This window comes from Chenopodium quinoa, unplaced genomic scaffold (genome assembly GCF_001683475.1).
Source record: "Chenopodium quinoa cultivar QQ74 unplaced genomic scaffold, ASM168347v1, whole genome shotgun sequence".
In the NCBI taxonomy this organism is placed as follows: domain Eukaryota; kingdom Viridiplantae; phylum Streptophyta; class Magnoliopsida; order Caryophyllales; family Amaranthaceae; genus Chenopodium; species Chenopodium quinoa.
In genome coordinates, this window is record NW_018742390.1 from 316,113 (window position 1) to 342,839 (window position 26,727).

Sequence of the window (26,727 nt, forward strand, 5' to 3'; positions counted from 1 at the left end):
GGAGTCTTGCTTGTATCACCCAATGAAGAGCATTTCCCAATTTCCATGAAGCTCGACTTTGATGTCACCAACAATGCCATAGAATATGAAGCATGTATTTTAGGATTAGAAATAGCTGTGGCCTTGGGAATTAAGAAGCTCAGAATCTACGGTGATTCGTCACTAATCATTAACCAAATCTCCAAGAGATGGAAGGTGAGAAGTGAAAGTCTCGCTACGTATCAAGCTCATCTGGAAACTCTCACGGACCAACTAGATGAAGTGGAAAATATGTACTTGCCTAGAGAAGAAAACCAGCTCGCCAAATTGCATCAATGGTGCGAATTCCAACGGATACAATCAGAATGTCGTTGACCATAGAAAGAAGATATGAACCGGCTTATGTTTACGCACTTGATGATGAACAAGAATCGCAAGAAGAAGATGAAGAGCCATGGTATACATATATCCTTAACTACGTGACAAGAGGAGAACACCCTCCTAATACTGATAAAAGGGCACGCCGTGCTTTGAGGCTCCTGGACTCACAGTATGTGCTCATCAGGGGAGAACTCCACAAACGGACTGCACTAGGAAGAAATATCTTATGCATAGCCTAGAAAGAAGCACACAAAACCACGGAAAATCTTCATGCCGGCATATGTGGAACGCGTATGAATGCTAAGATGTTAGTCTAGAAGATTCAACGACAAGGTTATTATTGGACTACCATGCAAATTTACAGCACATTCCACCTTCACTTCTCTACACGTATACCTCTCCATGGCCTTTCTCTACTTGGGGTATCAACATCATTGGAAAGATAACGCCAACAGGACAAGGGGGGCATGAATTCATCCTCGTAGCAATCGACTATTTCACCAAATGGGTCAAACCTGCCTCATATGCTAAGTTAACGGCAAAATACGTAGCTCAATTCATTGAGAAAAATATCAAATGCTGCTATGAGGTATCTCATGAGATGATCAGTGATAATGGAACGCATTTCCAAGCCAAATGCATGGAATTATTACAGAAATATCATGTTAAGCATCATAGATCATCACCCTACGGACCACAAAAATGGTGCGGTCGAATCGGCTAACAAAAATATGAAAACTATCATCGAAAAGATGACGAAAAATTACAAAGATTGGCCAAGTGATCTACATTTCGCCCTTTGGGTTATCGAACCTTTGTTCGTACATCAACGGGGGCTACCCCTTTCTCTTTGGTCTATGGAGTTGAAGTTGTACAACCAATAGAGCTCGAAATCTCTTCTCTCGGAATCGCGTTGGAAAGCTAACTAGATGAAGTCGACTGGATTAGGGCAAGATATGATGAATTAGTCTTACTTGACGAAAAACGCTTGGCAGCTTTGCATCATGTCCAAACCTACCAACAACGTATGGCACGACATTTCAATACAAAAGTCAAGACTAGGAACATCAAAGAAGGTGACCTGGTGCTTAAGGCACTTCGGAAAAATTTGTTGGATCCAAGAGGAAAATTCAGACCAAATTGGTCAGGCCCGTACATTTTTAAAGCCATCTTGTCCGGCGGAGCGGCACAATTGGTAGACATGGACGGTAACGGTTTCCACAATTTAACCAACTTGGATCAACTCAAGAAATTCTATGCCTAGTTGCATGGGTTCATGACCCAATAGAGCTACGTTTTGCCTGATTCCTTTATAAGGATATGTAGGCAACCCCTCAAGGGGGGCCCGACCACTTTAAAAAAATAAATTCATTCCTCCGTCGGTCAAGTATACGTGCTTGTTCAACATTGTATCACGAGAAAATGGAGGTAGAATAAAAAAATAAATAATAATAATAAAAAAGATTGCCGCGCCACGGGAAACTCTACCGTGTCACGACAAATTTCCACCGTGGCATGGTGGACCTGCAGCAAAAAAAATAAAAAAATAAAATATTGCCGCGCCACGGGAATTTCCAACGTGTCACGACATTTTCCATCGTGGCACGGTGAAATTTCAGACTTTTCGATTTTTTTTTAGTGACGCAGTCTTTGCGAATTCAGTTATTTGTTCGACGTTTTTTACTTTCATTCTTCCATTGCGTCCGACTTCTTGACTCGGATATATAAAAAAAATCATTGTAATTTTTATTTAAGGCGAAAATAAATATGCTATTATTATTGAAATAAATGTGACTACAATTTTTGGCATCATGCGCCTTATTTTAAAAATTGTAAATCATAAAAGCAAAGCAATATTGATCTAATCCTTCTTCACTTTAGGAACCTCCTTCTCTCTTTCAACTTGGTCGACCTTCACCATTAATGTGTCTTTTGTAGCCCAAACCGTCACACCCCTAGTCGAACTTTCACCCCTTTCACCTTTCTTAAAATTCTTTGGTTGCTTCTCTCTATAAACCATCTTCTCCTTACCCTTCCTTTTAACATAATTCTTCCTTTTCTGCATTATAGGAGTCTTAAACTCAATCCCTTGTGTTCTTGGACCTAGATGATCTTTAGGAGGCGCTTTCTTATTCCCAAGACGGCTCTTCACATCAGATTTGCGTGATCCGACTTGATCCCTTCTACTTCTAGGATACAACCATGCCTTCTATACACTAGATAAGGGAGGAGGAGCTTGGTTACTTGCATAAACGGTCCACAAAGGTCTTCCAATCTAATAAGCCTCGTACTTGTGAACGTTACTTTCATGCAACGATACTTCACGAGGACTATCGTTATAGCGTGGAACTACTTGTTCAAGTCCATACTGTCGCATCAGTCGGGAAGGACAATAAGAAGTCAGTCTTGAGATACAAGGAACACGACAACACGGAGTATCATTCGTACCAACCATTCTAGTAAGCCTCCACCAAGGCACCACCCAAGGAATGAAAAATTCTCTCTTTGCAAAGAAATTCTTCCAATCTTAATACGACATGTTCACAAAGTAATTCTTCTTCCTACGGACTAGATCGTTAGGGCCATATTTTTCAATATCGTCGGGGGCTTCAAAAAATTCTAAACGCTCCATCAACAAAATTTGCAAAACAAAAAAAAAAAAACAATCGAAAAAAAAAATTTGCAGATTCCACCGTGACACGGCAGAATTCACTATGTCACGGCAGAAGGCCACCGTGACACGGTGCCTGTTTTGTGTCACAGTACTAGAGAGCCCTTCCTTATGGCTTTCCGGTCATCTTTTGCTTCATCAAGGCCGCGAAAAGTTTGTCCTAGGCACGTAGGCATAGGAGACTTCCCAGATTCAACATGTTCAAACATAGATGCTAGAGAAGCATGTCCTACCCTACTGTTTACAAATGAAAGCTTGCTAAACATGCAAAAAATAAAATCCCTTCTACGGTATACATGATAAGACTTAGAGACAGGGCGATTGAAATATAAATTTGCAAGTTTTTCTATGTCTACCTCATTACCACACATAATTCTATTTAAATCTTGATCTGTTAGATTAAGATGACGTTCAAAGTCTTGGTAATAATACTCACGTAGGGTAGGCATGGCAATATGATTTCTGGCAGGAAATCCAAAGATGGCACCAAATTCCTCCGGCAGGGGACAGATTTAATCGTATCCAAATTTAAAGCAATGTGTTTCTGGACTCCATTAGTCTAAAGTTGCCCTAAGAAAATCATGTTTAATCGCTACATGTATCAGGGCTAGTAAACCCCTAACATGAAACAATTCCAACTCTCTTTTGTCAGCATTGGTCAAAGAATATGATCGGTCGCACAATGTATTATAAAAATTCTGAGACCTTATTATTGAAATATGAAATTCTAATTATTTTTTGTTTCGTAATTATGCATATCACGAAAAAACTGGTCCTATTTTATAGCAAAAACGCTCGGAACTACTCAGAATCTATCTTTCTATACGCGTAAACCACACCGTTGTAGAATACACGCACCGTGACACGGGAATTCCCACCGTGTCATGGGAATTTGTGCCGCAACACGGCAGATTTTGCCGTGACACGGTGTATGGTGCCGTGTCGCGGCGCCCACGCGTTTTCTTTTTTAATCCTTTTCCTGTATCTATCCGGATTTTTTTATTGTTTTATCTTCACCGTTTATTTTTTAATTCTGTTTTTCGAGAGTTTCATTCCAAATAAAATTCTCAACTTTTTTTTATTAATATTTTTATTTTTTATTTTTATCATTTATTTTTTACTTTATTCGTATTTATTATTTATTCTTTTATTTTTTACTCTTATTTCTATTATTATTTTATTTCTTTTTCTTCAGGGAAGTTAGAAACCTCGTCCCATTTCCAAACATATTTATTTTGGAGAAGTTGTAAAACTTATTCATATTTTTCTTTTCTTTTTATTTCTTTTTTATTTTGGGGAAGGTCGGTACCCTCCACTTACTCCACTTACGTTTTTTTTGTCGCGTCATTAATAAATACACAATCACACACAATGAGTCTGAAGCACACACTAACACACACTAATAAATACATAAACTGTTAATAATGTACAAAATGAGTCATAATAAATAAGCAGCGTCAAGTGTCATCACAGTATGTACAAATAAAGACCCTCTGTCAAAAATCCGTAGAACTAGAAGAGTGAGGATCAGAGTCATCTCCAGCCTGTGAATATGGGAGCGGTGATCCAAAGAGTCCCGCCATCATCCGGGTATGTGGAGTAGTATCACTACTAGTCCCAGTGACTCCAGTAGCAGTCAAACTCAAAGCTAGACCCGTCCAACTGGCAAACGGTGTAGAATGACTCAAAGAAGACAGAATCGTCGGTGGAGGCATCGTCCCATACACTGGAACTGAAAACAAGCCTGGCATCGGGGGAGGAAGCGCCCCAGACGATGGAGCTGAGTATAGGCCCTGATCCACGGGAGTGATAACTTGCCTGAAATCAGGCTGTGAAGACTGTGAAAATGACTGTCATTGCCACTGACCCTGACCCTAAAAGCGCTAGGAAGACTGAGGCTGCTGCCACTGAGCCTCCTTAAACGGCTTAGAAATCTGAGGCTCCTGCTGAGACTGAGAATGTCGATAAACCTTAGGAGATAGTCTGCCACGACTAGGCTCCCCCTCGTCCGAGCCTCTATGCCTCGAGCGCAATCAGGACTTCCGTCGCTCCTGAAAGACACAAAATCAAAAGATGTCAATGGCGAAAGACAGAACAAATGGTAAAAATGAAAAAGTGAACATACCTCAAGAACATCGCCGAAACCGCCTCGACAGCTCGTGCCACGCTGAAGCTTGATGATGCAGTACTTCAAAGCATCAACCAGCTTCATGAAGCCCATCATCTCTGGGTGAGTAGGCTGATAACAAAGCAAAGAGAAAAATTAGTAACAAGCGGTATGAAAAAGGATGAATAATGTATCAAAACCTTACCGGCTCAAAAACATCAAGTAGAGATTCCTGCGCCTGTCTGAAACCCTCTGGCGCGTTAGAAATATGGTCCTCAGTAATACCAATCGGCCTTGGGTAGCGGACAGATTGAGGCAGAATCTCAATCCTCCCCACACGGCCAACAGTCGTCTGAAAATACGATCAAATAATCAAGTTATTTGACTATTTAAACAAAGACTAGCAACAAACTCCTCAAAAGAAATCATACCTCAGGAAGACGGGGTGGAGGAGCCAAAGAGGGAAGCAAGTCCTACGCATAATCACCCTCCATACGCACAAGCTCCTGCTAAGGAAAAGTGTAGCGCTCTCCCCTATTTATCAACTCCTTAAGCAAGCGCGAGTCTAGCATCAACTCCTGTGGAGATAAGGGCACCACAAAACGATCACCACTGTGCTGACGAACGACACCCTCTCCCAGATACCAGCCAAAGCGTCCGATACCAACAAAATAGTGCGGTACGCTGAAAGCTGCAAGGCCTCGGGAAGATTAGTCATCCCAGCCCAAGGAAGATACTGGACATCGATAGCAACCTCAAAACCATAAAAAGTTGTGATGAAGCGCCGGAAATAACGTCAAGATAGAAAATAACAGGCTACAAAAGTAATTCTTACATTAACAGAAGAGGTGCCTCGGCGTAGCAACCCGCGTAGCGCAGAGACAGACTCCACCCGTGACTCGCCTCGGTCACGCCAGCTGGCTCTGACGGGGAAAACATGAACCGCTCCATGACGCCGTTGAGGGGCCAATCCCGAAAAGTACACATAGAACCATAGATGCAATGAAAAGTAATCTTTGAGAACATAAGTCGAACAAATTAACATAAAACAAGAAGAGGAAAAGATCGTCACCTCTACGACTCTCCATAAACCGTAGACAAAGACAGGGGACACGTCGTTCAGCTGCCTACAGTCATGACGTAATCTAGAAGTTTTGATATCTTGCCAAGTTGATTTTGTACTACACTGAACTCTTGAACTAAATGAATCCGACTCACCGCGGAAACAAACCCAAAACCAAGACCGCACTCGCAATAAATAAAACCATAAACATAAATAAATTAATCAATAGGGGTGGCTGGGCCGAGAGAAGGGAGATAGCAAAATTGGAAGCCCACTTGGGTGCCTTGGTGCCCAAGTGGGAGTTGCCATGTGGCGCAAGGTGAAGGAGAGAGTGGGGAGCAAGTTTGGTCCCCCCCTCTTCCAAATGGCCCTCACCTAACCTATCTCATGAGCTTGCCACTTGTTGATTTATTATTAGTTTGATTAATAATTTTATTTTAGCTTTAAAATAAAATGGAAAAATCAAATTCTCGCACATTGATGGGAGAGCTTTTTACTCTCTTATTTTTCCTATAAAACCCAGGTTGGGGTATTAGGAAAATCACTTGAGTGAGAGTTGAAAAAGGCATCACCATTGTGAAAACCTTTGAACTCACTAATCACTCGGGTTTTGGTCGGGCCTTACTAACTCCAAGGCATTGGACCGTTTTTCGGTGGTCGAGGTGTGGGTGGTCTATCGTTGGAGGCCGTCGTATTTTCGTGGCTAGCTTTCTATGTAATAGCCCTTTCCGTTTGGGCGAAGCACTCTCCGATTGTAATAATTTTGTCTTAATCTTGCGATTAATTTATTTATGTTTATGGTTTTATTTATTGCGAGTGAGATCTTTATTTTGGGTTTATTTCCGCGGTGAGTTAGACTCACCAAACCTCAACATTACCAACTTCTTTGCCCCGCTCTCCTCCTCGAACATTCACAGGTTAATTTGACCAAAATCAGCCCGAGAAATCATTGCACCACCACCATATTCAATCAGGTCAAAGTCGGCCATAGTCATCAGCGGCTGCTCAGGCACAATACCAAAATCAGCCAGTCCCTATGTGGCGGCCGCGCGAAATCTTGCTCCCCCCTTCTCTCATGCTCTCAGGTCGGCAAGACCTAGGGCCGACATATTAATTGTCAAACCCACCGACTCCCCCCGCCCCGTTCCATCTAGAAGTTACAGTTTTGGGGTTAGAGTAAAAGATAAGGACAAGGCCCCTTTAGTGCCCGAGAAACCAAGATCGGCCGAGCTAAGGAAAGGTTCGGTTAGAGGGAATTTCCCTGAGCCGGACGAGCTAAAAAGGGTCTTATCCCAAGACTTTGGTTCGGCAAGGGCCCATGAACCTCAGTTGGCCGTACATTAAGCTGAAAATACAGCCGCCGAGGCTTTATTTTATATAGGGCGGCCTTGAGGTTGGCCTCTTCTTCCCTCTTCACCCATTCGTCTAGCATCCAGGAGCCGCTAGACGAATATCAGATTGCTATGGTTCAGCTTGAGCTAAATAGCTTGGACAACATTTTTGGGTACTTGTTGACTTGTCTAAGGATAGGCTTCACCTCTAACTTTCCAGTCTTCTACGCCATGCACAACATGGTGAAACTAGACGCCAACTCGGACAGGTGGTTTCTTTTGAACACACGGCAAGAGTACATGGTGTACATGCATAAGCCATCTAAGTGGTGTGACTGGAAGCAGAGGTTCCACCTCATAAAGACGGGAGACAAGGAGTTCAAAAAAAAGGTGAACAATTTCAACTCCTCTCCTGTTCAGCTTGGATGAGGGGCAGCCAACTCGCCCCCAATTCACCTGGACCATGTTGATCAGCTTGACTATTTCAGGGTCAAGCGAGAATTTAGAGGGGGGCTCCGGGTACCCGTTATTCCTGGGTGGATCCCCTTGGTGAATTGGCTAAGGGATCCCCTATTCATGTCCTCATTCGGCCTGCTCCGAAACTACCCTCAAGGTTTACTTTTGCGTCCACTACTTCAAAATGCTTGTATTCTCGACGCTTTACCTTCGACAGTATGGAAGACCATCATAGTTAAGTTAAGATTTCCGTGTTTTGTCGATGCTTTTAAGCGTCCTTTGACTTTCTCGTCTATTTTATACGTCGAGAAACATAATCACATGCCCTGCACGCGATAATACGATGCAGCTTAGGGTTATCGCTTTTCAATCTTACTATTTTCAACTTCCGCCCTTCTCATCTTCTCTATTCTCTCTCTAGCTCTAGTCACTACTCAACTTCTTCCCATTCATTGCTTCAAAATTCAAGATTTGTACTTCTCAAGGAATTTCAAGCAAGTGCAATTTTTTTTTCCACATCTTGATTTTTGATTCTAATTGTTGAAGTCGATCGACAATCAATTTTTGTTTATCTTCTAATTTATGTAGTTTACTCTTAGCTTCACTCGTTTTGATTTGTTTTCTAGTAATATTCTTTAATTTCATGTTTTGATTTTGCTATTTTAAAGGTTTTCTCTAATTTCCGTTTATCTAGGTTTCATCGATTTTATATTAGTTTACAATGCCCAGAAATAAATACATTTTTATTGTTCAAATTATATTTTAAAGTCTAAGGTTTGTATAACCAATTTCTTTGTCATAAATATTCTTCACAACTTTTAGCCTCCATTGTAGTTTAAGAGGTTGGACTATAGTGATGGGTAATTGACTTATCGTTGCTTTTTTTTTTATCTATTGTATATTATTAGGTTTAACTATTTGCAAATTATTGTAAATTTTGTGAATTATTGTTCTATTTAGTTTATCTTGTGCAAAAGTTTCTATATTAGTATCATACAGAGCTGGTGAATGGATGCTTTGCGATTGTATATTTCTGCTCTTGCAATTGTCTGTTGAAAACACCTATGATTTTTATGACCAAGTGTATTAGTAATGTGATTGGAAGATGAAACTATAAACAGGCCTAAATGTATAATATGTTGAGTTTTTCACTCTTGTCAAGCAAGCAATAGATGATTAAGATTTGCTAAGCAAATAGATGTCTCAGATTTGGTGTTAGTGTACTGGTTCAGGATGTATTGTTAGTGTACCATATCATGTATGCTTGTTATTTGATAAGTACTTGTATTTTATTGGTGTTCCTAATTATTTGTGGTGATGGTAGATAGGATAAGGAGTAGGTTACTAGGTGGGGTACGAGATATGATATCTTGTTGCTTTTATTATGAATTATTCATTCTTAGCTTTCATATACCTTGCTAACAATATCAATGATCTTGTTTCTTTGTTTATGTATGATCTTTATCTAAAATTCCCTTGTGCTGGATCCGATTTGAGGCTAGACACCAGTTATTGGTGAAGCAATTGAATTAGGAGCAGCTATATATAGACCATCTACCTAGAATCGGCCTGCAAAAAATCCACAATTATGAGGTAGATTATTGTCTTACACCTGCTATATTCCTGGCCTATCGATCATTGATTTCTAATTTTCAGGCAGCTGTGAATTTTGAAACTTTAAGCTCCAATATTTGTTATCATAATCCTTGCAAATGGGTCACCCACATGTACTCAAAATGATAGGATTGTTTGAGAACATGAGAAGGCTTGATGCAGGGTATTTAACCGAGATGGCAATTGACATCATTCTCCACTCGCTGCACAAAGGCTATGATCAGTTCAAGATGAACTATAACATGCACAACATGGAGAAAACCCTCAGCGAGCTTCATGGTATGTTAAAACAAGCAGAGCAAACGCTCAAGGATGAGGGGAAGCATGATATGCTCATGATAAAAAAGGGCAAGCCGTTTAAATTCTCAGGCAAAAAGAAGAAAGGCTTTAAGGGGAAGGGCAAGAGGAAAACCATTCCGCCTAAGCCTAAAGCTACCAAGGATAATAAAGAGAAAAAGGTAGCATCTTCTAAATCTGATTCCGAATGCTTCTACTGTTAGAAGAAGGGACATTGTAAGAGAGATTGCCTCAAATTCAAGGAAGATAAGAAGAACGAAAGAGTTGCTTCTGAATCAGGTATATTCTTTATAGACTTTAACTTCACTAGCTTAGCATCATGAGTATTAAATACCGGATGTGGCTCACACCTTCATTCCGATTCTCAGGGACTAAGGAACGCTAGAAGGCTAGAGAAGGGAGTGGTTGAACTCCGGGTCGGCAATGGAGCCAAAATTAGTGTCGTATCCGTAGGAACTCTCAGTTTGTCTGTGCCCACCAGGCTTGTTTCGGAACTAGATAACGTGTATTATGTTCCCAACATTACCAAAAACATCATTTCAATTTCGGCGTTGGACGCCAAGGGTTTTGAATTTCGAGTAAAAGACAATGAATGTTCGTTTTATCTCGATAATGTTTTATATGGTATTGCACATTCTGAAAATGGTATTTATGTGCTTAATCTGGACAAACAAGTTTATAATGTGAATAATAATACCAAAAGAGCTAAGACCATGGAGTCAAACCAAACTTACCTGTGGCATTGTCGTCTTGGCCACATTAACATCAAACACATCAAGAGACTTCTACAAGAAGATGTTCTTGACTCATTCGATTTAGAATCGTTTGAGAATTGCGAAGGATTTTTATTAGGCAAGATGATTAAACATCCATTCTCTAAGCTAGGAGAAAGAGCAGGAGACTTATTAGTTCTAATTCACACTGATGTGTGTGGACCAATGAGCTCAACCACAAGAAATGGACACCGAAATTTTATCACCTTTACAGATGACTATAGTAGATATGGTTATGTCTACCTAATGTCACATAAATCTGAATCATTTGAAAAGTTCAGAGAATTTCATAGTAAAGTTGAATATCAGCTTGGCAATAAAATCAAAGCCCTTCGATCGGATCGAGGTGGTGAATACTTGAGCCAAGAATTCGATGACCATATGAAAGAAAAAGGTATACTTTCAGAATTGACACCTCCAGGAACTCCACAATTTAACGGAGTATCTGAAAGGAGAAATCGAACCCTGTTGGACATGGTACGATCAACAATGGGTCTTAGTGATCTTCCTATAACTTTCTGGGAACACGCACTTCTAACTGCGGCACTAACACTGAACCGTGCACCATCAAAAGCTGTAGAAAAGACTCCATATGAATTATGGACAAAGAAACCTCCTAGGTTGTCTTTTCTAAAGATATGGGGATGCGAAACATATGTCAAGAAATTGATTTCTGACAAACTTCATCCCAAATTTGACAGGGTTTACTTTGTGGGCTACCCAAAAGAAACCAAAGGGTATTACTTCTACAACAAATCGGAGAACAAAGTGTTTGTTGCTCGCGATGGTGTCTTTTTGAAGAAGGAACACCTTTCCAAAATTACAAGTGGGAGGAAAATCGAACTCGACGAAGTTCGTGAGGATGAGCAACAAAATCAGAATGATAGTCAAAGTGCTTATACATCATCTTTTGACGCAGGTCAAAATGATCAAAATGTGCAAAGTCAAACCAACAATGCAAATGCTCAATCCATCACCCTACGTAGGTCTCAGAGGCCGAGATCTCAACCTGATAGATATCTTGGTTTAGTGTTAACCGAGATATCCGAGAACATCCTGATTATGAATGGAGATGAACGAGAAACCTACAAGAAAGCGATGGAAAGCACCGAATCTACTAAATGGCATGAGGCCATGAGATCTGAAATGGATTCCATGTTTGAAAATCAAGTCTGGGACTTGGTTGACTTACCCGAAAGGTTATACACCTATCGGATGTAAGTGGATTTTCAAGATGAAAACCGACAAAGATGGAAATGTATTCATTTACAAAGCTAGATTGGTGGCAAAAGGTTATAGACAAGTTCATGGTATTGATTAGGATGAAACCTTTTCACTAGTCACAATGCTTAAATCCGTTCGAATCCTCCAAGCGATTGCTGCATATTACAACTATGAAATTTGGCAGATGGACGTTACCGCCTTCTTAAATGGTATTTTCGAAGAAACTGTGTACATGACACAGCCAGAAGGTTTTATCAACCAAAACAATGCTGGGAAGGTTTGTAAGCTTAAGAAGTCCATTTATGGACTAAAGCAAGCTAGCAGAAGTTCGAATCTGCGATTCGATGAAGCCATTGGTAAGTTTGGTTTTATCAAGAATCCAGATGAATCTTGTGTTTACAAGAAGGTCAGTGGGAGTGACATTGCCTTCTTAGTCTTATTTGTCGATGACATATTACTCATTGGAAACATCACTTTGTTGTTAGAATCTGTAAAGGCCAGACTTGGAAAATGTTTCTCAATGAAAGACTTAGGAGAGGCTCAATACATACTAGGCATCAAGATCTATAGGGATAGATTAAAAAGGATGATTGGATTGTGTCAAAGTACTTATATTGATCAGGTACTTGCTCAATTTGGCTTGGAAGGGGCCAAAAGAGGTCACCTACCAATGTCACATGGCATAACCCTGAGCAAAGAGCAGTGTCCATAGACACTTGATGAGCGGGAAAGAATGAATTTGATTCCATATGCTTCGCTTATTGGATCAATCATGTATGCCATAATATGTACTAGGCCAGATGTATCGTATACCTTGAGTGCTACGAGCCATTACCAATCAGATACAGGAGAGGCCCATTGGACTGCGGCGAAGAATATCCTAAATTACCTGAAAAGGAACAAGGATAAATTCCTGGTATATGGTGGTTCAGAAAAATTAGTTGTTGAAGGTTATACCGACACAAGCTTTCAGACAGACAGAGACGATTTCGAATCGCAATCTAGATATGTGTTATGTCTGAATGGAGGAGCGTTCAGTTGGAAAAGTGCCAAGTAGAGTACAACTGCAGATTCTACGACCGAAGTCGAGTACTTAGCAGCTGCTGAAGCGGCTAAGGAGGCTCTTTGGATTCATTAGTTCATTGGTGAACTTGATGTTGTACCCTCCATAAAGGTCCAACAGCTCTCTATTGTGACAACAATGGAGCTATTTCTCAGGCCAGGGAGCTAAGGGAACATCAGATAGTCAAACATGTCAAATAGCGGTTTCACATGATTCGAGAATGGAAATCAGAAGGTGACTTCAGAATTTACAAAGTTGGAATGGATGACAACGTAGCCGATCCACTTACTAAAGCTTTGCCTTAAGTGAAGCATAACAAGCACGTTGAGGCAATGGGAATTAGGCATGTAGGAGACTGGATTTGATTTCCCTGTTTAGTGTTTTAGTTAAATTTTGAACTCTTAATGTATGACACTACGAAAAATCATTCAAGTTTTGGAGTAATTTAAATTTCATGCAATATTTTATTACTCCGTCTGCTATTTAATTGTGGTTTATGATTAAATAATGAGTTCATTCGATTCTTGGAATATTCAAAATAGGGTATCAAGACCAGTCTTGATAAGGAAACACCTATTAAGTGAACATTAAATATTATAATCAAAAATTTTCCCTAATTGAGGTCATTTAAACGATGGACGATTAATGACCAATTGAGATTAGTGTGTAGTTTGATTTATAACCCTGTTTCTTGTGCTACGAGGAAATGATTGTCATAAATAATTTGCACATGTATTGGTTTAGAACCATACCGGATCGACCTATGAGAATACTTTAAGAGATTAAAAATCGTCATAAGTATAATTCTCATTATGGCTATCGGAACCTATTTCCTTAACCATGAGTATTGTGAGTTCTCTTGTTTTAGTACTAGTCCGTTTTGATGTTGTCAAACGTCTGCCGTAATAGGAGATTATAACAGCAACACTCGGGCGGCTAGGTACTATCTGTAAAAGGAGCTACATTACAAGACTGGGAATGTCCCCCTACTTAAATAGGGAAGATGTCTTTGTTATATACAAGGCCTCTCGTAGAGCGAGACTGTAAAATGCATGGTCGTGCTGGAATGGATTTTAGAAATCATCTGTTTATTGAAAGTCGGACATGTAATAGAGAAACACTTCTGGACGTAATAAGGATGACATAATAATCTTACCTTATAATTCATGAAGAGACATTAAGCGACAAAGGAAAAAGGTTGTACACTAAATGCACACTTGTCCGGAAGGACAAGTGGGAGATTTAAAGGAATGGTGTCCTTCAAACAAGTGTATTATTCTCCTGGTGGAGATCGTCCAACACATCATGTCACCTTTCCAGGGTAATAAACTTCAGATAAGGTTTCACAAAAGCTTTTTTGAATAACTCCCCGTTCTCCATCTCGAACCACGCCGCTCTCTTTTTCATCAACCAACTCTCTTTCGAATCAGCTGGGAGCAATCCGTCTCTCAGATAGGAAATAATTCCATCCATCCAGGTTGAGCTTCTATCAATGGTCCGTACTGGCTCGGCATCATTGCTCCTCTTTTCCTTACTTCTCAAAACAGTTATCTAAGAGTATCACATGATGCCGAGGATGCTAAATTGGAGAGGGCGTCCGCTTGATTATTAGACGAACAGGGAACTTGTTGCAGAGTAAAGTGCTCTAGGTTCTCGATCTCTTCTTTAACCATGTTCAAATACTTCATCATAGCCGGCTCCTTAGCCTCATAGTCACCATTCACTTGGCTGACTATTAGCTGGGAATTCGAGCTCATATCATTCTTTGTTGCTCCTGTCGCCTTACACATTCTAAGATCGGCCATGAGAGATTCATACTCCTCCTCGTTGTTAGAGGCTTGAAATTGAAATCTCAACGCATACTCAAACTTGTCTCCTTCGGGAGACTGACAAAGAAATCCAACACCGCATCTGGTCACTGTTGCGCTTCCGTCCACATAAACCATCCATATTTGATCCTCGGCGGGCACGCATCCCATTTGCGGGGGTGCGCCACATGCTGCACGGGCGTGCCTCCTTGCCCGCGCGGGCGCACCTCTCTGGGTATTTGTCTTGCTCGGTTTTTGTTCGCGCCTCATTTATATATCTTTGTAATCCAATTTTTAGGGATGTTTTGAGAGGAAGTTTCATTTTAGATTTAGATCATAATTTTAGCTTAGTTAGGAGCTTCTCTCTCTAGTTTTTAAGGTTAGTTTTGAAGTAGATTTTAGAGAGAGAAAGTGAGTAATTTCAATGGTGATTGAGAGATTGAAGATTCAATGGTGATAATAGTGTTGAAGATCTTCTCTATTATCAATGAGCATTTTTAACTCTATCTCATTTTATTGCTTTGTTTAATATCCTTGTTAGTTTGGATTGATTTTGATGTTTGATGCTTCATTAGTGTAGTTGTTCTTCATATATTGTTGATTCTTGATTTCTTTAGTTGTTTGTGACTAGATGATGATGTTTGAGTAGTTGTTTGGCTAGGGATAGGGTGAAACTTGTTTAATTGATTGGTTGTGCTTAATTTGGGGATTGTGTTGATTAATTGTTGAGATTAAATTGATAAATGGAAATTTGCATGTGTGTAATTCGGTTAGGCCTTGAGAATTATGCTAGATTGCATTGTGGTTTCTAATGACACAGACTTTTGATTTAGGAATTACAATTGTCGATTGAGCTTGATTAGTGATGCTCCTAGTTAGAGTCTCTCGTAGTTGGCGCTAGTTTGACCTCTAGGAGATAGCTTGTTGACTCTTGTGATTGAGCTTGCCATTATTCTTTACAAGGTTTGACTTGCATATATTTTTGAGTTGCTACAATTGTTATAATTACTTGTTGATCCCCGTTCCTAGTGTTTTATTTGTTTGGTTCTTCGTTTTGTTAGTTGGTTGTTGTTTACCTTTAATCTTAGACTTCGACCTAGCTTAGGCGCATAATTGAGAGCGCTTGAACATTACCGTTCCTTTGGGTTTGACCCTTGACTTGCCTCTATACTAGTATTTAGGTTGGTTAAGTGTTTATAAATTTAGTTTGACCGAGGGAGGATTAGTTTCAACGACCTAGTTCACCCCTCATCAAAATGGCGCCCTTGCTTGAGTCTAGGTCTTTATTATACTTTTAATGTTTGAGTGTTTTTGATTGCTTGAGTCTAGGTCTTTATTATAGTTTTGTTTTATTTGAATTGATTTTTGTTTGTTTTGTATTAAAATGAGAAATACCTCGTTTCCTTAATTTAAGAATGAGCCATTTTGGGTGTACTTTAATATACAAGAGAAATTAATTAGTTACCATGGTTATGATCTTTGGGAGGCTTGTGGGCTTTGTTATCATAATTTGAATAAGAAAACTAGAGACATTGTTGAAAGCAGTTTAATGGTAGATTTCGGGCATTGTCAATTGATGATGCTTGGGACTTTTATGTATGGTTTGCTAGAGATAGTTATGATCGTGGTCATGGTTATTCAAATGCTTCTATTGATGATTGTTATGGTCCATGTTCCATGAATAATGAATCTTTCAAGCCTTCTTGTGCCCCCATTCCCCATTTTGATGATGCCACTCATATCTCTAATGTTGATCCTCGCATGCTTGCACATAATTCTTTCCCCCATGATGCTCCTCAATGCTCTTCATCTTTCCAATCTTTAGGGTCTAGATTTTGTTTTCCTCATAATCAAATTCGTGGTTCATTGAGAGAATGAGAGATGAATTTTAATTTGGAACCAATTGAGATGAGACTTTCAGAGATTATGAGAAACCAAATGGAATTATTGGAAATGTTGGAAGAGAGTAATGAGGGTGTTCTTAGGAAGGATAAGGATATGGAGAGTAAATTGTCATCGATGTTGAATGTAAATGAAGTTTCTACCACTTTGGTAGATATGGAAGATGATGATGATGATTGTTTTGAGAGCACCAAGGTGTGCGAGGAGGATGTTAGAGAGCCTATGAGAGAGGAAAAGGGTATGCAGATGGATGTTCCAAAAGAGAGTTTGCACTTTTAACCTCCTTCCAAATTTGAATTTCGTTCCATTGATCCTTTAGATGGAGTTTAAGAGAAACTAAAAATGTTTGCTCCTCGTAATTTTGAGGAAACGTTAATTCAAGTTAAGAAGGATGAGACATTGCAATTTTTGAAGCGTGGAGAGGTTGTGAGGATGAGAAGGATGAAGTAGTTTACTTGGGAGATTAAATGTTTGAGGGTGATGAGGACCAGGAAGTTTTGGGTGTTGAAAAACCAATTGATAAGTCAATTCCCATATCCACCTCCCTTCATTGTTATCTCATTCCTCCATTCTATCTTTAATTTTGAAAACCAATCTTCTTTCACCCCATCTCCTTTGAATGATGACCATGGTTGCTTTGAGGGTGAGGCCTTGAGCATAGATGATTTTGATGAAGAACAGGTTCCATATGATAAGGTTGAGGAGGTAGAGCTTACTTTTGAAGATTATGAAGATGAGAGTGAAGTGTTTGGTGAGGTTGAGTCTACAACTCCTATCTCAAATCTTAAACCATTGCCTTCATCTTTCACCTTTAATGATCCCTTCTCTTCTACAATTTCTATCATTGAGAATGGTGAGGCCTTTGTAGAGGGAGATTGTACTTGTCGTGTTTATTTTGAGCTACCTCCCAAGTTTGAGCCTCAAGCCTTAGATGAGATTCCTTTGAACCTTAATGATGATTTAAAGCTTTTGAGAGCTCATTTAGGGTGTGAAGTTTATGAGGAGGGTGTGATTGAGAATAAGCTAAATTTGAATATTGACAAGTTGGAGGAGAGCCCTTTGGAAGTGAGTTCATTGAATTAGAGAGCTTGTGTTTCAATGGATAGTGATGTAAGTGAGCAAACAATTCCCATTTCTTCACCTTACACCTCATTTTCAAGAGAGCTTGATCTTGTTCCCTCATATCTCATGTTTGTAGGGAATATTTCAAGCATTATCCCTAGCTTGAACCCCACTTTGATCATACACTAAATTACGGTGGCGTCCAAAGGGAAAGAAGATAGAGAAAAAGAGTCGCAAACAAGTTTTAGGAACTTGTAAACCGTTCACGAGGTGAAGGTTACACCCCTTAACGATCCAGGAGATCGTCAACTCCAATAGGTCTGGAACCATGACTGGTAGTTCGGGGATGAAGGTACAAATTAAACCTAAAAGAGATTAAACCCGCCCTAATAATAGGCCTCTAATTTATTCTGATCGCATTCATGTGCGCTTTCTGACTAACATGCAATCAATAGAATTAACCCTAAACCTATTTAATTTATGTTGGTTGAATATTAAATGCACAAATAAATCTATTATTGGCGATCACTTGAATTCTAATAAAACTAACCCTAAAGAAGATTATTAATTATCTTATTAAGCGTGATTACAAGTACAAATTCCCTTTAAACATGCATAAAAGGCGTGATCAAGCAAAAAAAAAAAAAAATCAAGCAACATAATAAAAATCAAAACAATTATAATAATCATAACAATAATAATTAAAATAATCATAATCATGTTAAATCATAATAATAGCAAGACCCTAGCCATGATACTAACAAGATTAATAACAAACTCTAGCATGTTACTAAGCAATAAAAATCAAAGCCTTAACCCTAACATGATACTAACATGAATATTAAGAAGAGAATAGTGATAGGTTGTTATAAACCTGTCAAAAATAAATTCCTAACAAAACCAACTAACAATGTAGTAGGGTAAGTAGGGTCGAATCCATAGAGAGATGGTTATTCAATCTAACTTCAAAGGTATGGAGATATAAAATATATCACGAAATTGGGATAGAAAAGTAGTCTAAATTAAAATAGAAATAAAACAATTAATAAAGATACCTAGGGTTATGGTTCACCATGTTTATAGCTCTAAATCTATCAAATATCAATAACTCAATCAATCAATTATCTAGAGCAATTGCTAAGCCTACTGTCGGGTCTTAACTCTCTCAATTCAACATATGCAGTAGGGTCGCTAACATAATTAGAATTGCTAATTGTAAGGAAGCCTCTAAAAGTAAGATCTTTCGATTCAAACTCTTATTAACATGAATTAATCAAACAATTGATCAGGTTGCAAGATTAACAATATAACACTATCAGTTAGAGAAATGAATAATCAAAATATTAAAAAATACCAATCAAGATTTATCATATAATCATGGATTCCCAAACCCTAGAAATAAACTACTCAAACAGGGAAGAAATAATTAAAACTAGATCTAAGGAATAAAACATAATTAAAAACAAGAAATAGAAATAAAATACTTCTTTCAATTCTTTTGGCTTTTTCAACGAATTACCTATAAACAAGCTTTTTTTTTCTCTTTTTTTTCTTTGCACCTTCAAGTAACACTTCTCAACTATAAATACAACTTTTTTTTTCAATCTTTACTCCATCATGTTTTGCATAAATTGAAGCTTGACACACAAACGACACCACATCAATAAGCTCCCCAAGCTAGATAAACTTGGGAATAGTAACCAATGGGGCTAAAGAGGCTTGTAATGTAGCTATATATCAATAAAAGGGAAAGGCAACAACATGGGTGAGCAAAGGGAACAAATATATCTAAATATCATTCGAAGGCTACCTAAAAAAATGGCCTTTATCATATGCGGCATGCGTGAATCATAATCAAATTACTAATAAAACTCAAGCCAAAATCATTGAAATAACAAATTGCATCAATCACAAAAACACAAAGTAAGGTGACCTAAGAAGAGAATTGGCTAGCTATACTTGATATGAGACAACCAATCTTTCCACAAACCATTCAAACACAATGTCAAGTAGTTAGCAATGTATAGCACAGACCGAGTAAATTTTAGAATGATAACTAAGATCAAAAGAAGCTCAAGAGAGTCAAATCAAATCTGTACACGGTTCGAAGTCAAAATATGAAAAATAGACACAAGTATGCACTATCAAAAAAACTAAAAAAAACTAAGAAAGCAATACATTGTTTTTTGTTGTATGTAAACTCCCACTCCTAATCAATGGTACAAACCATACAACACTAAAAACCAATAAAAACTAAACTAAAACACAACTAACATGCACAAAGTGATGATTATAATCATCCTCCCCCAAGCTAAACATCACATTGTCCTCAATGTGAACAAAGAGGAACTAATGAATAAATAAGGGAGAGGTACAACTCACAAAGGGGTGGGTAAGCGAAGGGAGCGTCAAATGTATAGACATCTCCACCACAATTGGTAGTTGTAATTAGGTAGCCGACGTAGCCAAGGAGCTTGTTATGTCTTTACCTAGCAATAAAGTTCAGATAATCACTTGAACACACATTAGCATTTTTATTTAAATAACCAAAAAAAAAGAAATAAAAATAGGAAATAGAAAAAACAAAAAAAACCAAAAAGAAAATTGGGTTGCCTTCCAATTAGTGCTGGTTTTTAAGGTCCCGCACGACCCTACTCAATTCGTCAATCGGAAGAATTCAATGCCTTGAGTAACTTATTATACGCCCCTGCAAACATATCATTGAGCACCACATATGGCTTGAATATAGGCACACCAATCTTGAAATACAGGGGGTTAGAAAAATCAGAAGAAAATTAAAAGAAAAAGAAGAGTAAGAAGAGGAGGAATAATCAAAAATAAAAAGAAAAGGGAAATAATTTACAACTTCTCTCTACTTGCTCTTTGGGCAATGTAAACCTCTTTGAATGAACATCAAGGTCCACTTTTCCACTATCATGCAATGGAGATATTTTGATAAAGTTAGAGCAATAAAGCATAGAGGATGAATTCACAAGTTTAAGACTCTCTACACATGGGACAGAAAGGGAAGGTAGGATTGGCTCAACATCCATGAATTTACCATTATTAATAGAACCCTCTTCCATAAGCATATCTACACAAGAGTCTGTAGCTTGAATTTTCATAACTAATGGTTTCTCAACTGCAAATTCATCATATAACAGTTCATCATTCTCAAAAATATCTAGCACATCCACTTCGTTCTCATCTTGAACATCTATTAAATCATAAACGCTCTCTTGAAAATTTTTTATTCTTAATCCACCCTTCATTATAATCATAAATGTATGGTAAAGCATTAGATTTTACAATCGAATGCACTTCAACCTTGGGAGAGGGATTTGGAACATGCATGAAAGAGTTATTGTAAGAACAAGAAGAGGCATCATGATCATATGAATGGCAATGGGGACAATAGCAAGGGGATGGAGTATTGGTCAAATTAGTGAAAGAAGAGAAATTTTCTAGAGTTGGCTTAGCATACAATATCATCTCCCACTCATATGTATCTCTAGCTAACCACTCAATAAAATCCCAACCAAAAGATTCTTCACCACACATAGACTACATTATAAACCTAGTTTCTTCATTTAGACCCTCATAAATCACTAAGCACATATCTCATTCCTCAAGTCCATGATTAGGACCAATAAAGTCACTTAGCCTATAATAATATCTCCAAAACACCTCATTCTCAAATTGTGGAAAATAAATAATAGCCATTGAAATAAATCCACAAAACAACAAGGGAACTTGCAAACACAAGAATATGTAGAGAAAATAGTCTCACTAAATAAGAAGCTAAATAAAATTAAGCCGTTTCCCCGGCAACGGCGCCAAAATTTGATAGGTTGTCGTAAACCTGTCGAAAATAAATTCCTAACAAAACCAACTAACAATGTAGTAGGGTAAGTAGGGTCGAATCCATAGAGAGATGGTTATTCAATCTAACTTATATAGTATGGAGAAACTAAACCATATCACGAAATTGGGATAGAAAAATTGCCTAAATAAAAATAGAAATAAAACACTTAATAAAAAAACCTAGGGTTATGGTTCACCATGTTTATACCTCTAAATATATCAAATATCAATAATAATTAAATCAATCAATTATCTAGAGCAATTGCTAAGCCTACGGTCGGGTCTTAAAGCTCTCAATTAAACATATGCAGTACGGTCGCTAACATAATCAGAATTACTAATTGTAGGGAAACATCTAAAAGTAAGATATTTCGATTCAAAATCTTATTAACATGAATTAATCAAACAATTGATCAGGTTGCAAGATTAACAATATAACACTATCAATTATACAATTGAATAATAAAAATATAAAAAATACCAATCGAGATTCATCATATAATCATGGATTCCTAAACCCTAGAAATAAATTACTCAAACATGAAAGAAATAATTAAAACTAGATCTAAGGATTAAAACATAATTAAAAACAAGAAATAGAAATAAATTACCTCAATAAATTGAAATGATAAACCCAAGAATCATCCACAGATGAATCCATGGAGATGCCTCGAGAAACTAGGGTTCAAGAGAAAACTAAAAAGAATGTAAAATAATAAAAGATATAAAAGGTATAAGGGAAAAATAATATCCCTTGGAGTATTTATATTATCCTAAAACTAATCTAAAGATAAATAAATAAAATAAAATCAGAAAAATTGCAATTACATATGTCGTGATATGATTGGTCGCCGAATAAAAGAGTCATAGTTGATGTAGGTTGCCTCGGTGTCATGGGCGCACAACCCATCGCCCGATGGGTGGTCGCTGGTCGAGGGCTGTAATAAAGATGAAGCTCGAACATTGCTCGATGGTTTTCCAAAGGCCTGATCAGTTTCGAAGGCTGGTGTGCGTCGCAACATGGCTGGTCACTGGACTGGCAGATTTGCATGACCAACTTCAAATGGTTGTAGCTCATTTTATATGAATCTTATGGAGAATTGCAACCTATCATTGGAAAGATATTCAAGTCTAGTTTCCAATTCAACTTGAATAACCTCAATACAATTTGTAGAAATCAAGTTATGATCATAAGAGTGGACAAAGGTCAGTTTTACCACTTTGTAAAATATCGTTTAACTTCGTTTCCAACTCAAATTCGATTCCGAAAAGTGCATAACGATCATTGTGGATGCTTAAATCATTCCTCATGCATATAAATCTTAAAATCAACATTCACAAACATGGTATCTTTGATTAATTAACTTGATTTGTCGTCTTTTCATCCTTTCATTGTCCGATTCTTTTAAAACCACTTCGAAAGCGTTCAAATATCTTTAGAAACTACATGAAACATTAAGAAAACACAAACAAAGCATAATAGAATACAAAATGGACAACTTACGCAATTGCGACCTAAAAAGCGACAAAAGACTCAAAAAGTAACTTTAAAACAAGCATAAACGTGCCTATAAACTCTATATAAATATGATTTATCAAATAGGAAGCATCGCAGGAATCACAATTGTCATATTTGATATTAGAAATTATAGTAGTTACCCTAAACATGATACTAGGAAGATCAAAACGCCCTAACATGACATTAGGAATCAAAATAACAACCTAAACATGATTTCTATATCATAATATCAATAAATCAATTAAAGCAATTACATGGATGCCTCGTATTTCTTTCTAATAACAAAATACACGCGTTAGTAACTTAAAGGAAAATATAAAATCACAGAATTAAATTAAATAATCAAAATAAGGAATTAAAGAAAGTTTAGACTAGATTTGGGACCAAACCCTTGAAAATCAAACCTTTCACGTCTAGGGCGAAGGCAACTTTGAATTATGTTAGGTGTGTCTAGAGCTAATGTATGAGGAATTGTGTTTGTAAAAGGCTAGGCTTAGAAAAGAGAGAGAAAATCAAGATAATCTTGAAGAGAGTTGGTGATAGAAGGAATTAGAGAGAATAAGAAATTATGAGAATTGATGATTAAAAATGGAGGTTTTAGGAGGCTATTTATAGAGAAAATCAGCCAAACGCATAGAAAAACAAATCAGAGTTTCGACGAGAATAAAACACTATTGGCGCCAGACGCTAGACATTATCACTAGGCGCTGAAGGTTAGCGCCAGGCGCTAATAGCCGTTTTCACACGTTTTCTTAATTTTGATAAAATTTAGCCGTACAGAAGGGAAAAATTGTATTTTCCTTAAAAACACTTCTTTTATTCTGATTAAAACTCTAAAAAGTCATCTAAATTCAATTTATCAATGCTAATTGAATTAGGAATGAAAAGAACCTTCTAGAACAATCTAGAAGACTAAAATCAATTCTAATTGCATTAGGAATGACAAATCATATTAGGCCCTCCTCTAGATCATTGGACCGCATATAAAGATTAAACCCGGCCCAGTTTAGTAATTTGGCCATAACTTCCTCATTATTCATCGGAATTGGGCTTATAATATATCGTTGGAAAGCTCTTTTCAAGCCCCATCCAACTACACCATTATTGGACCCTTTCCATGGACCAAAAAAAACTGTATTGGATGTTTTCTTAAAAAGGTTTTCAATACAGAGAGAAAGAAAAGAATTAAAAGCTAAATCGCAACACTAGACTTTCCACACTTTAACTTCATTCGATTATGATTCGACGTGAAAGGTACTCATCACTGGGCATGGTTTTGGGGTGACACAAATGGGTGTCCGCAGAACCCCCCACTTTGACTGAGTTTGGAGAAACGCAAGTTTCGAAAACAAAAGTCAAAGTAGCGATATGGACGGAGAATGATTCAGAACGTTCTGCGATCCTAAATCATTCTTGTAACGCCAATACTTGCAAACTAGTGTTAGTAAAACAAATAAGAGAGCTAAGAAACACGTATCTTGCACCGTCGAGCACACGTCCCTAGAAGTAACTGATTTGTTGTTGTTGCAATGATGTTGTTGTGACAACCTTCCACAAGCCAGGGAACGCTATCTTGATTTTTTGATGTTCACTCGTCTATGAACAATAGAGCTTTTTTTTTATATGTCCACGTGTCTCTGAACAAAGAGCTTCTTTATCTTGAATCATAGCGACAACCTTCCCAATCATAGCAAAAGTCGCCGAAGAACACCTCATCACGAATCGCCCTTCTCAAACTCGATGAAAACCTCCATAATCTTAGAGAATGTCGTTGAAGACCGCCCATCTCGTGCCATCTTCTCGAATCTTGGTGACAACCTCCACAATCTTAGCGAATGTCGTCGAAGACCGCCCATGTCGTGCTAACTTCCCAAATCTTTGTGACAACCTCCACAATCTTAGCGAATGCTATCTAAAATAACCTCTCCACAATCTTAGCGAATGCCGTGGAAGACCGCCCATGTCGTGCTAACTTCCCAAATCTTTGTGAAAACCTCCACAATCTTAGCGAATGCTATCTAAAATAACCTCTCTTGAAGTCATCCTCAATTGTTGCGATAATATTCCGAAGAAAACTACTGAATACCAACGCTTGCCGATCCTTAAAGCTCGCTTGAAATTTGCTTTAGCCGGTGCGTCGGTGCTTTTGCTACTCGTAAACCACTATGTCGGTGTCTTGGATTGTGAGCCTGTATGTCGGTGCATCTCAACCAGTATGTCCGTGTTTTGAATTGTATGAACCATTATGTTGGTGCCTTTGCTGCTTATCAACCACTACGTCGGTTCTTTTTGATGAGCCAATGCTCAGGCGCTTTAAGCTAAGTGAGACGATCATTCATCAGGTCAATCACTTATTGCGATTGTAATCAAGCCGACTACTTAATCATGTTAAATTGCTTATAGGGGCTAACTGGCATACCAAGGAACCTGAAATTGCATAAAGAGGTTGAAATAATTGCTCTGAGTTGTTGACCGTTGCTGTCGCCGGTGCAATGCCTCTGGCGCTGCGATTTGGCTCTGTCGCAAGACGCTGGGATCTAGCGCCATGTGCTGAAATCTGTTTCCAGACGCTAGATGTTGTCGTCTGGCGCTGGAGTAGGGTCTTCCCTATTCTGCTCTTGCTCCCGCTGGGATGCACCTGTATTTATCTTTGATTATAGAACTTTGTTAATCTCTTAATTATTTTAAAGTTGACCTAAGTTTTAATGTCGCTTGACTCATTGACTTGACACAACTCAAGGTATAAACTTGACTCGCTGTGATTGACTCAAGGTTGACTTTACTCGAAGTGAAATGACACATATGACTCGCGACCCATGTGTGCATTGTATTGTGATCGTGCAACTCAAAAATTCAAAAAAGTAAAAATTTTCCGTCATCTTTGTGGAGGGTACCAACTTTCTCCCTAAAAAGAAAGCCGCAAAGTTTTTGAAGGTTCATGTTGAATGAGCTTACTCCGTTAACGTTGTCTCTCATAGTACAAGGGTTGTAACATCTTAGACTATCTTAGTTAACTCGATAATGAAAGTATTTAGGTAACTTAGGCGCAGAGGCTAAGTACTTCATACTTTGTGATGCAATCATGATTGATGAGTGATATGCCAAGGCATGCTTCAACGTTATGTTAAGATTTCATGACAAAGGGTTCCTAAGGGAAAGTATATTTGGTCATGTATCGGTGCGGTGTGTGAAAGTGATACTAAAGTTACGCCGTAAGGGTTAAGTGTGTGGGAAAATATTACTTCAAGAAGAGTCAAATTATGGTGACCCTTTAGGCTAGTTAAGCTAATGATGTAAGGATCAAGCCCCCTAGTCTATCTCTAATTAGATAGGGATGAGCATAGGAGATCCCTAGATATGATCAATTATGAGTGTAAAAATTAATGCATTTTTATTGTGGACGCACCTCGATATGAGGTTGCCTACGTATCCGTTAGGAATCAGGCCGAACGTAGCTCTAGCCAAACGTCGCACAAGTGTGTGTATACCTCAAAAAGGTCTTTTTAAGGGTTGTAACGTGGTTAGGCTAAAGGTTGAAGAAGAAGGGGATAAAAGGCTCAAGACCCTAGATAAGCCCCCAAGGTGTGCAACCTTGCTTTTGAATCTTTATACT